This window comes from Doryrhamphus excisus, linkage group LG22, assembly GCF_037039965.1.
Source record: "Doryrhamphus excisus strain RoL-2023G ecotype Guam linkage group LG22, RoL_Dexc_Guam_v1.1, whole genome shotgun sequence".
Taxonomy (NCBI): domain Eukaryota; kingdom Metazoa; phylum Chordata; class Actinopteri; order Syngnathiformes; family Syngnathidae; genus Doryrhamphus; species Doryrhamphus excisus.
The window spans coordinates 5,780,471-5,793,967 of record NC_136378.1 but is presented as its reverse complement, the minus strand read 5'-3'; positions in this window follow the sequence as shown (position 1 = coordinate 5,793,967).

Here is a 13,497-nt window from a genome sequence, read left to right as displayed (position 1 = left end):
TACATGTGTATATTCGCTAATGCTAACAGTCCTAGCGGTGAGAACCGAAACCTGGCCGCCTTTAGCACCCATTTTAGGTGCAAGTGAAGTAGATAGACAAAAGAATGGGTGAAGGAACAAAATGGATGTATATTTCGATGTATATTTTTCATATATATATGTATATATATATATATATATATATATATATATATAATTTTAGTATGCCTATTTCCTGTCAAGTAGCAGAGCATGCTTGAATGGCTCAATGGTTGTAGTTGTGTATAAAAAAAAATAAACTGCTGTGTTGGAGAGACGACCAACTGTTCCAGGTCGAGAACATTTGGCAGTGAGCAGTAAAATTATATATATATATATATTTTTTTTCCAAGATGGCGGCGCCCTGTCCGGCTGCGGCTGCTTTGGCTCCTGGTAATACAGACACTTTATCAATAATTTCACCACATAGATCAGTGTTTTCAGCATCAAATGCCCAGCATAACAGTACAAGAATAGTATACGACAGACAGGCTATCCTTCGTCTGAGAAAAATCAGCAATTTGAAGCCCATAAACTTTGAAAGCCTTGATCTGCTACGCCAGTTAGGAATAACAGATCACAGTACAGACCGCCCGTGGAGACATCGAAGGCGATGCGAGAGGAAGCAGAAGCGGGGTTGTCGTGGTGGACTTACAGCTAAGCTAAAAGCGAACCCGTTCCGACCAGCGCTTCCATCAGTCTTGCTCGCCAACGTACGCTCCCTGGAAAACAAATTGGACTACCTGAAATTGGACTTAAGCACCAAACGGGAGACAAGAAACTGCTGCATTCTCATCCTCACCGAGACATGGCTCAACTCATCTGTCCCGGATTCCGCCATTAGCCTGGACGGGCTCACAACATTCAGGTCTGACAGGAGCCATGCACTCACGGGTAAAACCCGGGGGGGCGGTGTTTGCATCTATACTAATAACAGTTGGTGTAACAACGCTACCCTGGTCTCCAGTCACTGTTGTGTGGACATTGAGTTTATGATTGTGAGATGCAGACCTTTCTACCTTCCCCGAGAATTCACCAGCGTCACCATTGTTGCCGTCTACATTCCACCTGATGCTAACTGCAAGCAAGCCCTGAATGTACTCTACCTTGCCATCAGCGACATGCAAACCACACACCCGGACAGCGTGTTTATTGTTGCTGGAGACTTTAACCAGGCCAACATGAAGACGGTGCTTCCAAATTTTTACCAGCATGTGGATTTTGCTACTAGAGGTGAGAATACTTTGGACTTGGCTTACACAAACATCAAGGAAGCATTCAAAGCCGTCCCCCGCCTTGGCTCCTCAGATCACAGATCTGTTATGCTAATCCCAGCATACCAGCCCCTGCTCACCAGGGGAAAGCCTGCTGTGAAGAAGGTGAGGGTGTGGCCAGAGGGAGCTATGTCTGCACTGCAAGACTGTTTTGAGTGCACCGAATGGGACATGTTCAGAGAAGCTGCAACATACAACCAACACACCAATGTGGGGGAGTATGCTGCATCTGTAACAGGCTACATACAGTGGTGCATGGAGGAGGTTACAGTCACCAAGACGACCATCACACGGGCCAACCAGAAACCTTGGATGACTCAGGAGGTGCGTGAAAGACTAAGAGAACGCAATGCTGCGTTTAAATCTGGTGATGTGATGGCACTCAGATCAGCAAGGGCAAATCTGAACCGTGCCATCAGAGTGGCAAAGCGTGCCCACAGCCGGAAGATCCAAAGCTTCTTCCCGGACCCCGGCAACACCACACAACTGTGGCAGGGCATCCAGACTGTCACTGACTACAAAGCCAGACCTGCACCCTGCCAGAATGACATCAGCTTCCTCAATGAGCTAAATAACTTCTTCGGAAGGTTTGAGGCTCTGAACAATAACCCTGCGAGGAAGGCTACCCCCCACCCCGATGAACAGGCAGTCAAGTTTGATACTGCTGCTGTGTGGAGAGTCCTGAGGAAGGTCAACGTGCGGAAAGCTGCAGGCCCAGACGCCATTCCAGGACGGGTGATCAAGGAATGTGCAGACCAGCTACGTGCTCACGGACATCTTCAACACCTCACTGGCCCAAGCTGTAGTCCCCCCGTGTTTCAAGACCGCCACAATAATTCCAGTGCCCAAGAAACCATCTGTTACATGTCTGAACGACTTTCGGCCCGTTGCACTCACATCGACCATTATGAAATGTTTCGAGAGGGTGGTTAAGGACCATATCACCTCCATACTCCCCCCATCACTCGACCCTTTCCAATTCACGTACCAGCCAAACCGCTCCACTGAAGATGCCATCTTCACTGCTCTCCACCTGAGCCTGGAGCACCTGGAGAAGAACACCCATGTACGGATGCTGTTCCTAGCCCTTGTATTATGTTGGAAAAAAACTACATTGATTATGTTGCGGGTCATTTTGACCCATACTGTGTAAATCCACTCAAAACAGTCAAAAAATCAGGTTAACCAATCACAACTTTATTTTAGATTATATAAACATTTAGAAAAGAGACATACAAAACATTTTTAATACAAACACTATGTTTAAGAACTATTTAGTTAACGTATTTCCCTCTTCACAAACACTTTTTTTCCATTTAACTTGCCCAATTTTCTCAGATTTTCAATGTTAACAGTTTCAGTGTTCTCCACATGATGGACAGAATGTAACTGTATGCTTTCTGCAGATGTAATTCTTGCATTTCACACAAGAGGTGCTTGCTTTACTGTCTTCTCGGGAGGGACAGACCTGGCATCTTTTCCGTTTCTTTACACCTGTATCCACTGGATCCATTGCAGATTGGTCAGATGACCTGAGCTTGACCTTTTCAATGACAGCTGCAGCTGCTGGGGATTGAGGTGGCCTGGCTCGCCTCTGGATCTTGGGAGTGACGAGTGCTTTGCCGAGTTCTTCCAGGAAAAGTCGACGTCGATACAATTTGCCGGCATTCCACTGCTGGTTGATTTCAGTCCACAGGACATAGGCATTGTAAGCAGACACGTCCACAATGTTGTAGAAAATCACCAAGGGCCAACGAGCAGTCCTGCGCTGGCAACTGTATGTTGCTGTGACTTTGTCCGGATTGTCAACTCCTCCTTTGGTGGAGTTTTAGTCCAGGATCATTTGTGGCTTCATGTCTTCTCTTGTGCTCAGAGATGCATCTGCATGCATTGTGCTCATGACAAGAACATTCTTGTTTCTCTTTGGGCAGTATGAAACAACTGCTGCTTTCTCAGTGAAAGCAAATATTGAGGAGTGCCGAGGTCTGCCCTTCATCTTCAGAATTTCACTGGGAAGTTCTGGCTTATTTCTTCTGACCGTTCCCAACATAGTCAGCTTTCTCTTTAGAAGTTCATCTCCGAGGCGGTAGGATGTAAAGAAGTTGTCACATGTGATGTTATGACCTTGCAGGCCTTCACTCATCTCCAGCACCACACGCATCCCCTGATTCTTCTCAGACGCTCCTCCACGTAGCTTTCCTGTGTATACTTGCATATTCCATGCGTAGCTAGATTTTGCATCACAGGCTGCCCAAATTTTGATGCCATACTTGGCAGGCTTGTTGGGCATGTACTGTCGGAAAGGACAGCGCCCCCTGAATGAAACAAGGCGCTCATCTACAGTAACATGCGGACCAGGATTGTACAACAAAGGTAGAATTTCAACCCATTTATCCCATACATCTCTGATTGCAGCTAATTTGTCTCTTTCACGTCGACCAGCTCTGGTGTCGCGGTTGTCAAATCGGATCACACGAGATATCATGTGAAATGTCTCCAGAGACATTGTTGCTCGAAAGATTGGCCTCCCATTTTCTTCATTCCATAGACTTGCAGTTGCTTCTCCCTTTGACCTGTACACTCCAGCTAATACCAGAATTCCAATGTAAGCATGCAAGTCAGTCTGATCCAGTGGCTTCCATTTCTCTTGACATACACGCCTCCCCTCCAAGTTGGTCATGTCCAGTATAATCCTCTCTATTGGTGGGGATATGAAGAGCTGAAATGCTGATTGAATGTCATCAACTCGTGTGACAGCAAATCTTGTAGGACCAGGAGTCATTTTGATGATATTGGAAGATGACAGTCTGCCTTGGCTGTGGTGTGGTGATGTTGACCATTTTACATTACCATCTTTAGATGCCCATGTCTCCTCTGTGGATGATGATTGCTGCATTCCTTGGTTTTCATCTGATGGAGCAGACTCGTCCTCTGAATCCTCCTCATCACAGGAAAATTGATAATCTGGATCATCAATAACATTGTCCTCAGCCTCTGAAAGATCCTCTGTCTCTGAAATATCTTCCTCTGCATCACTATCACTATTCAATATCTGTGAAGTTTCTTCCGCTGTAAACCTTCTGGAGCTCATTTTTGGTGTGCATCTCAAAGAGATGACAAGAGAACAGTGACAAGGACAAGGGAGAGAAAGTTCCTCCTCTACACACACCTGGGTCTCTGGGTCCGAATGGCTCTTCAAAGGCAAAGTACATCAAAGAGATGTTTTTTTCTGGATCTGAACAGCTATATACCCACATTAAAGTGTCTGGGTCAAAATGACCCGCAACATCATCTTTGTATACAAACTCAGCACAGACATACCACGACACCTCAGAGTGTCCAAATTTTACACACCAGTTCATGACCCTAGATGAGGAAAAGTCACAAAATTTCATGAAAAAAAATAAAGGATAACCAGTACTTTTGTCAACACAAAAACTGAAATGGGTCAAATTGACCCGTAACATAATACAAGGCCTAGACTTCAGCTCAGCATTCAACACGATCATCCGCCAGGACCTAGTACGCAAGTTGGAGCCACTGGGCCTCAAGACCTCCCTATTATTATTTGTTTAAATTATTTAAATTATTTGGGCAATTTACTGTTCACGCTGCACTTTACATTATGTTGTTCATATTTGGTGTCTATTCTATCTATTTATTCTCCACATTATTATTATTTATTATTACTTATCTTCTTTTGTGTCTGTTATTATATGGGAGCCAGGCAACGACATTTCGTTGGCAATTTCACTACTGTGTTTTTGTGCAATGACAATAAAGGGAGTCTATCTATCTATCAATCCCATAATTTAGATTTTGGAGAGCAGTGCAGAGAGAGGCTCTTAAAAGTATAGATGGGACTAAATGAGATGTAAAAGCAAAGCAGGGAAGATAAGGGGGGAGAGGGGAAAGATGTGACTGCCATCGTTGAGAGCTGAGATATTATGATATACTGTAGTTATTATTATTTATGACTGTTATATTTATTTACAGTGAATAAACCCTTGACACACCTGGATCCCGGCAGCCAGCAGCCGTGACTCACCATTGATGCACCACACTGCTGATAGGGATGTCATACCATCCTGTGTGCACATGCACAACAGCAGTCTCAGAGCGCTTATTTGCCAAAAAGATCCTTTTCTGTTAGTCTTTGAGATGCCTCGTCCTCTTGTGCTGCTTTTTTTTTGTGGGATCCCCCAGGGATCTATTTTGGGCCCTCTTTTGTTCACTGTTTATGTAGATTCTTCCACTGGGAGAAATGTGCCATTTTAATATTGATTTCCACTTTTATGCAGACAACACGCACTTATATTTTCCTATAAATCCTGACTCCACAGACATTTCTTGCATGTTGTCCTGTCTTGCTGAAATCAGAACATGGATGTCCCAAAACTTCCCGGCAAAGAGTACATTTTGAATACAGGAAGTGAACAAATGCATTGTAATTGATGTGAAATGGGTGGGTAGGGCGTAGCTTTACTTCTTCTTGATCCTTTTTGGACATAAAGAACTATGAATTGTACTACGTGATGTGTCAGTATATCCAATGTAACATGTATGCAATACCATTACACTTGTCTACACAATTTTGGACTTGCTCTGCTTCCGAGATAAAAGTGACTAAATAGCATTTATTTTTTGATAAAATTAACTGAAAATCTATTGATAATTATGTTTTGTATTCAATATATTTCATTATATTGTTTAAATCGAACTCACATCTGTTTATGCAATAGATTTATGCATTTCCGATTAAAAAGAATATTTAAAGATAGAAAATGTATTTGCATTTATTTATCCATCAAGAAATTAAAAAATCTAATATACATAACCTAAAACAACAAAGTTGCCTTTATTCAGTATCTGAACGAAGCTCTTTGGCTTGTCTCTTATACTCCGCAGCAGGGTCATCTCTGACCACATCCCAACAGTAGTCAGCAAGCATAGATGGGTTCCACTTTCCCTGATATCTTTTCTCCATAGCTGCTATGTCCTGGTGGAATTGTTCCCTTTGCTCATCACTCTCTTCTCCAGTTCAATGGAAAGAAATCTAGATGAGAATGCAAAAAGTGTATCTTCAGTGATATATTGCAGCTGAGGGCTGTGTAGGACTTGCCACCGGCTGCTATAATTATCTGCCTTTCCTAATGTACTTTCCAAAAAACTCTGATGCAAAAGTCCATTTCTGCTACCGTTCATAAAATGTCTTTACATGTATGCATTTTGTCCACATCCAAGAAAGAGATTTCTGAAAATAAGACAACATTAGACATTCATTCATTCATTCATTCATTCATTTTCTACCGCTTATCCTCACAATGGTCATGGGGGGTGCTGGAGCCTATCTCAGCTGTTTTTGGGCAAGAGGCGGGGTACAACCTGGACTGGTCGCCAGCCAATCACGGGGCAAATATAGACAAACAACCATTCACACTCACATTCACACCTATGGACAAAGTGGCCAATTAACCTAGCATGTTTTTGGAAAACCCATGACGGAACAGAACATGCAAACTCCACACAGAGATGGCCGAGGTTGGAATTGAACTTTGGTCCTCGCTGTGAGGCCTGCACTCTCACCACTCCTCCGCCATGCAGCCAACATTAGACATATATGTATATATATACAGTGAAGAAAATAAGTATTTGAACACCCTGCTATTTTGCTATTTCTCCCACTTAGAAATCATGGAGGGGTCTGAAATTTTCATCGTAGGTGCATGTCCACTGTGAGAGAGATAAACTAAAAAGAAAAATCCAGAAATCACAATGCATGATTTTTTAACAATTTATTTGTGTGATACAGCTGCTAATAAGTATTTGAACACCTGAGAAAATGAATGTTAATATTTGGTACAGTAGCCTTTGTTTGCTATTACAGAGGTCAAACGTTTCCTGTAGTTTTTCACCAGGTTTGCACACACTGCAGGAGGGATCTTGGCCCACACAGATCTTCTCTAGATCAGTCAGGTTTCTGGGCTGTCGCTGAGAAACACGGAGTTTGAGCTCCCTCCAAAGATTTTCGATTGGGTTCAGGTCTGGAGACTGGCTGGGCCATGCTAGAACCTTGATATGCTTCTTACGGAGCCACTCCTTGGTTTTCCTGGCTGTGTGCTTCGGGTCGTTGTCGTGTTGGAAGACCCAGCCACGACCCATCTTCAATGCTCTGACAGAGGGAAGGAGGTTGTTCCCCAAAATCTCACAATACACGGCCCCAGTCATCCTCTCTTTAATGCAGTGCACTCGTCCTGTCCCATGTGCAGAAAAAACACCCCCAAAGCATGATGCTACCACCCCCATGCTTCACAGTAGGGATGGTGTTCTTCGGATTGTACTCTTCATTCTTCTTCCTCCAAACACGCTTATTGGAATTATGACCAAAAAGTTCTATTTTGGTCTCATCTGACCATAAAACTTTCTCCCATGACTCCTCTGTATCATCCAAATGGTCATATGCAAACTTAAGACGGGCCTTGACATGTGCTGGTTTAAGCAGGGGAACCTTTCGTGCCATGCATGATTTCACATCATGACGTCTTAGTGTATTACCTACAGTAACCTTGGAAACGGTGGTCCCAGCTCTTTTCAGGTCATTGACCAAGTCCTGTCGTGTAGTTCTGGGCTGATTCCTCACCTTTCTTAGAATCATTGAGACCCCACGAGGTGATATCTTGCATGGGGCTCCACTCCGATTGAGATTGACCGTCATGTTTAGCTTCTTCCATTTTCTAATGATAGCTCCAACAGTGGACCTTTTTTCACCAAGCTGCTTGGTAATTGCTCCGTAGCCCTTTCCAGCCTTGTGGAGGTGTACAATTTTGTCTCTGGTGTCTTTGGACAGCTCTTTGGTCTTCGCCATGTTACAAGTTAAAGTCTTACTGATTGTATGGGGTGGACAGGTGTCTTTATGCAGCTAACGACCTCAAACAGGTGCATCTGATTCAGGATGATACATGGAGTGCAGGTGGACTTCTAATGGGCAGACTAACAGGTCTTTCAGGGTCAGAATTCTAGATGATACACAGGTGTTCAAATACTTATTTGCAGCTGTATCACACAAATAAATTGTTAAAAAATCATGCATTGTGATTTCTGGATTTTTCTTTTTAGTTTATCTCTCTCACAGTGGACATGCACCTACGATGAAAATTTCAGACCCCTCCATGATTTCTAAGTGGGAGAAATAGCAAAATAGCAGGGTGTTCAAATACTTATTTTCTTCACTGTATATATATATATATATATACGTATATATATATATATATATATATATATATATATATATATATATATATATATATATATATATATATATATATATATATATATATATATATATATATATATATATATATATATATATGCAGATTGACCTGGTTGCTTGTAGACACACTGTATGTTCTGATGAACTACCGTTTTTGCCTTATTTTGTATGAATTTCCTATTTTGACACAATACTGTATCTTGGAAACTATAGTCAATCTGCACTTCTGACTTACTTCTTTTAATAGTGACCTAAATCATGAAAATTTTCACTACTTTTGTTCCAGAAGCATATTGCTTGTAGACCAGTGTTACCATAAAGACTGTCAGTACTTTTTTTATCAAATGAAGATGGGTCTTTGTTTTGTATTTTACTATTAGTTTTTTGTCTGTTGAATCTTGAGCATAAAATGAAGCCAGCTAACCAATAAATATTGATATTATATCTCAGGATCAATTGTAGACATTTCGCAAGGCTACTTGTTTGGTAAAGTTGTTAAACACTGATGTAGGCACACCACCATCTTGCCACATATATTGCTGAAATGGAGTTGATGGTCAATACATGCTGTCTCACATACTTATTTTTAAGTAATCATAATGTAGCCTCTGTTCCACCAAAGTAGTATATTTCTTGTCCACACAGACAGACTCCAGGATTTGTAAGAACAACAAAAATGCACCTCCAAAATGAACATTTTGTTCAGTTCAGCAAGTGCCCAAATAAATGCATATTCTTCACAGGACGTGTGCATTGATAATCTTATATTGACAAAAGACCCCACATTTATATGAAGATAGGGAACTCGTATGAAACAATAATGTCTCTTGCTGTATCTTGCTGTACAAATATGCATTGTTTGCAGAGTATAGTTCATGTGACTCATGGCATTAATAAATAAATAAATCACTGAATCACAGTGGTGTTAATCTGTTAGACACATGGTGTAAACAAGGGTGTGTGTGCGTGTGTCACTGTAATGCTGTCAGTATGCACAGCCTTGACACAATCATAGGACCTCCTCCTGACTGCCGCCAGTCAAATGATTACTTACTGGCCCCAAATATGGAAATACAGCTAGTACCCCGAGAGAGCAAGAGGTGGGGTTAAGATGGCATGTCTGTGTGAGAGCGAGCATGATTATCCTCAGTGATGGTTTGCCAATCGAATTTTCTCGGATGAGAGAGAGAGACAGAAAAATAACCAATTCGGCACCACTTTGGCTCGAATTTTATGCAATGCACACACCTGATTTCGATCATGACAAAGCAGGACACAATGGCCAAAGGTACTGGGTTCACCAGACCGAATGAACTGTCTGGTAAATGAAGACGCCTCTTGAAGCACAGGATTGTGGATCTGGAGCAGAGGGTGGACGACCTCGAACAGTACTCTCGGATGAACGACCTGGTCATCACCGGCCTCCCGATAAAACCACGCTCGTATGTGCGAGCAGTGGCCGGGAGCAGCAGTGGGGATGCGACCAAGGAGCAGCTGGAGACGCGTTTGGTGGAGCAACAGGTGGGATGCTTTCTCCGGAGTAAAGGAATTGAGCTAAACCTGGATGACATCAAAGCATACCACCCTCTACCCAGGAAGGGTAACATCACGCCCGCTATCATTATCCGACTCATCAATCGGAAGAATAAAATATAATTTCTGAAACAAGGTCGCAAGCTCAAAGGGACAATGTTTATCTGAATGAAGATCTGACAGAGAAGAACGTGGATTTAGCCAAGAAAACACCTCAGGAAACAGACAAAAAATTCAACAAACATGGGTTGCAAACTGTAAAATCTTCATAAAGCTGAATGGGCCACCAGAGGAGGCAAATATTCTCAACATTAAACATGTGGTTGACTTGGACAAGTTTCAGTGATATCAATGGCTCATCAGATCAACTAAGGTAACATCTGATAATCTCACTGCCTTCAACACTAAACGATATATGTCTACACTGAAGGACAATTTTGATAACATGAGCTAGTAGAAAAAATACAGCAACTTCAGCAGATGGACCTGAACGCAATTAGATTTACCGAATATACTAATCATGACACAGAGACAGATATCGATCCAGATAATAATTTTCTCTCCTCTGCCATCACTAATTGTGATTACCATACTAATGAACAGTACAACACGAACCTTGCTATAAAAGGTAAACTGGCCATGATTCATTTCAATAGTAGAAGTATGTATGCACATTTTGATGAAATATGAGACAAACATATTTACAAACATTTAGCAACCGTATTATAACCATCTCTGAAACTTGGTCTAATGAAGAAAGGGGAATTCATTTTGAATTATGATCTTAATTGCATGAATAGAAGCAATTCATGTGGTGGTGTGGATCTGTACATACACAAAACGGTGAAATATTCAATAATAAGTAGTGTGTCATGTGTGGTGGATAATGTTATGGAATGCTTTACTTATCGAAATTAATAATGAGAAGAAAAAGTATGTCCTTGTAAGCTGTGTTTACAGAACATCTAGATCAAATGTGGATATTTTCAGTGAATGGATGGAGAAGTTGTTTTCTGTAGGCAAAGGCATGCCCATATATTGATATTGTGGGGATTTTAATATTGACTTAATGAATCCAAGTAATCAATCACAAACCTACTAATGACTTCATTGATAGAATGCATAGCATGTCATTTTTCCATCTATTACAAAGCCTACAAGGATTGCTTTGCACAATGCAACTCTAATTGATTATATTGATATGGTATATACGTGGGGTGGATGGGAAATGGGTCAAAAGCTATTTAAGCGACAGAGTGCAGTATGTTCAGATGGGTGAGTTTTCCTCTGAATGTCTTGGCATTGCTTGCGGAGTCCCCCAGGGGTCAGTACTGGGCCCCAAATTATTTAATTTATATACAGTGAAGAAAATAAGTATTTGAACACCCTGCTATTTTGCTATTTCTCCCACTTAGAAATCATGGAGGGGTCTGAAATTTTCATCGTAGGTGCATGTCCACTGTGAGAGAGATAAACTAAAAAGAAAAATCCAGAAATCACAATGCATGATTTTTTAACAATTTATTTGTGTGATACAGCTGCAAATAAGTATTTGAACACCTGTGTATCATCTAGAATTCTGACCCTGAAAGACCTGTTAGTCTGCCCATTAGAAGTCCACCTGCACTCCATGTATCATCCTGAATCAGATGCACCTGTTTGAGGTCGTTAGCTGCATAAAGACACCTGTCCACCCCATACAATCAGTAAGACTTTAACTTGTAACATGGCGAAGACCAAAGAGCTGTCCAAAGACACCAGAGACAAAATTGTACACCTCCACAAGGCTGGAAAGGGCTACGGAGCAATTACCAAGCAGCTTGGTGAAAAAAGGTCCACTGTTGGAGCTATCATTAGAAAATGGAAGAAGCTAAACATGACGGTCAATCTCAATCGGAGTGGAGCCCCATGCAAGATATCACCTCGTGGGGTCTCAATGATTCTAAGAAAGGTGAGGAATCAGCCCAGAACTACACGACAGGACTTGGTCAATGACCTGAAAAGAGCTGGGACCACCGTTTCCAAGGTTACTGTAGGTAATACACTAAGACGTCATGATGTGAAATCATGCATGGCACGAAAGGTTCCCCTGCTTAAACCAGCACATGTCAAGGCCCGTCTTAAGTTTGCATATGACCATTTGGATGATACAGAGGAGTCATGGGAGAAAGTTTTATGGTCAGATGAGACCAAAATAGAACTTTTTGGTCATAATTCCAATAAGCGTGTTTGGAGGAAGAAGAATGAAGAGTACAATCCGAAGAACACCATCCCTACTGTGAAGCATGGGGGTGGTAGCATCATGCTTTGGGGGTGTTTTTCTGCACATGGGACAGGACGAGTGCACTGCATTAAAGAGAGGATGACTGGGGCCGTGTATTGTGAGATTTTGGGGAACAACCTCCTTCCCTCTGTCAGAGCATTGAAGATGGGTCGTGGCTGGGTCTTCCAACACGACAACGACCCGAAGCACACAGCCAGGAAAACCAAGGAGTGGCTCCGTAAGAAGCATATCAAGGTTCTAGCATGGCCCAGCCAGTCTCCAGACCTGAACCCAATCGAAAATCTTTGGAGGGAGCTCAAACTCCGTGTTTCTCAGCGACAGCCCAGAAACCTGACTGATCTAGAGAAGATCTGTGTGGAGGAGTGGGCCAAGATCCCTCCTGCAGTGTGTGCAAACCTGGTGAAAAACTACAGGAAACGTTTGACCTCTGTAATAGCAAACAAAGGCTACTGTACCAAATATTAACATTCATTTTCTCAGGTGTTCAAATACTTATTTGCAGCTGTATCACACAAATAAATTGTTAAAAAATCATGCATTGTGATTTCTGGATTTTTCTTTTTAGTTTATCTCTCTCACAGTGGACATGCACCTACGATGAAAATTTCAGACCCCTCCATGATTTCTAAGTGGGAGAAATAGCAAAATAGCAGGGTGTTCAAATACTTATTTTCTTCACTGTATTAATGACATTTTCAATGTTTCTCAATTGGTAAAGTGTATACTTTTTTGCAGATGACAAAAATATATTTTACTGTAATGACAATCTTATTCATACCATAAACAGTGAACTAATTAAAATAAATAAATGGCTGGAAAGTAACAAATTATCTTTAAATGTAAATAAAACCAAGGTAATGGTATTTGGAAATGTTGAACTGGAATTACAAAAATGAGTTGTATCAGATGGCATTCAAATTGAAAAGGTTGCAGAAATTCAATTTTTAAGAATTAATAATAGATCGTGAGTTAAAGTGGAAAATACATATTAAGCATATATCAAATAAAATTTCCAAAAGTATTGCTATTATTAATAGCGTTAAATATGTCCGTGACTACAGCGCACTCCATACCCTGTACTGTTCTTTAGTTCTTCCTTATCTAACCTACTGTGTGGA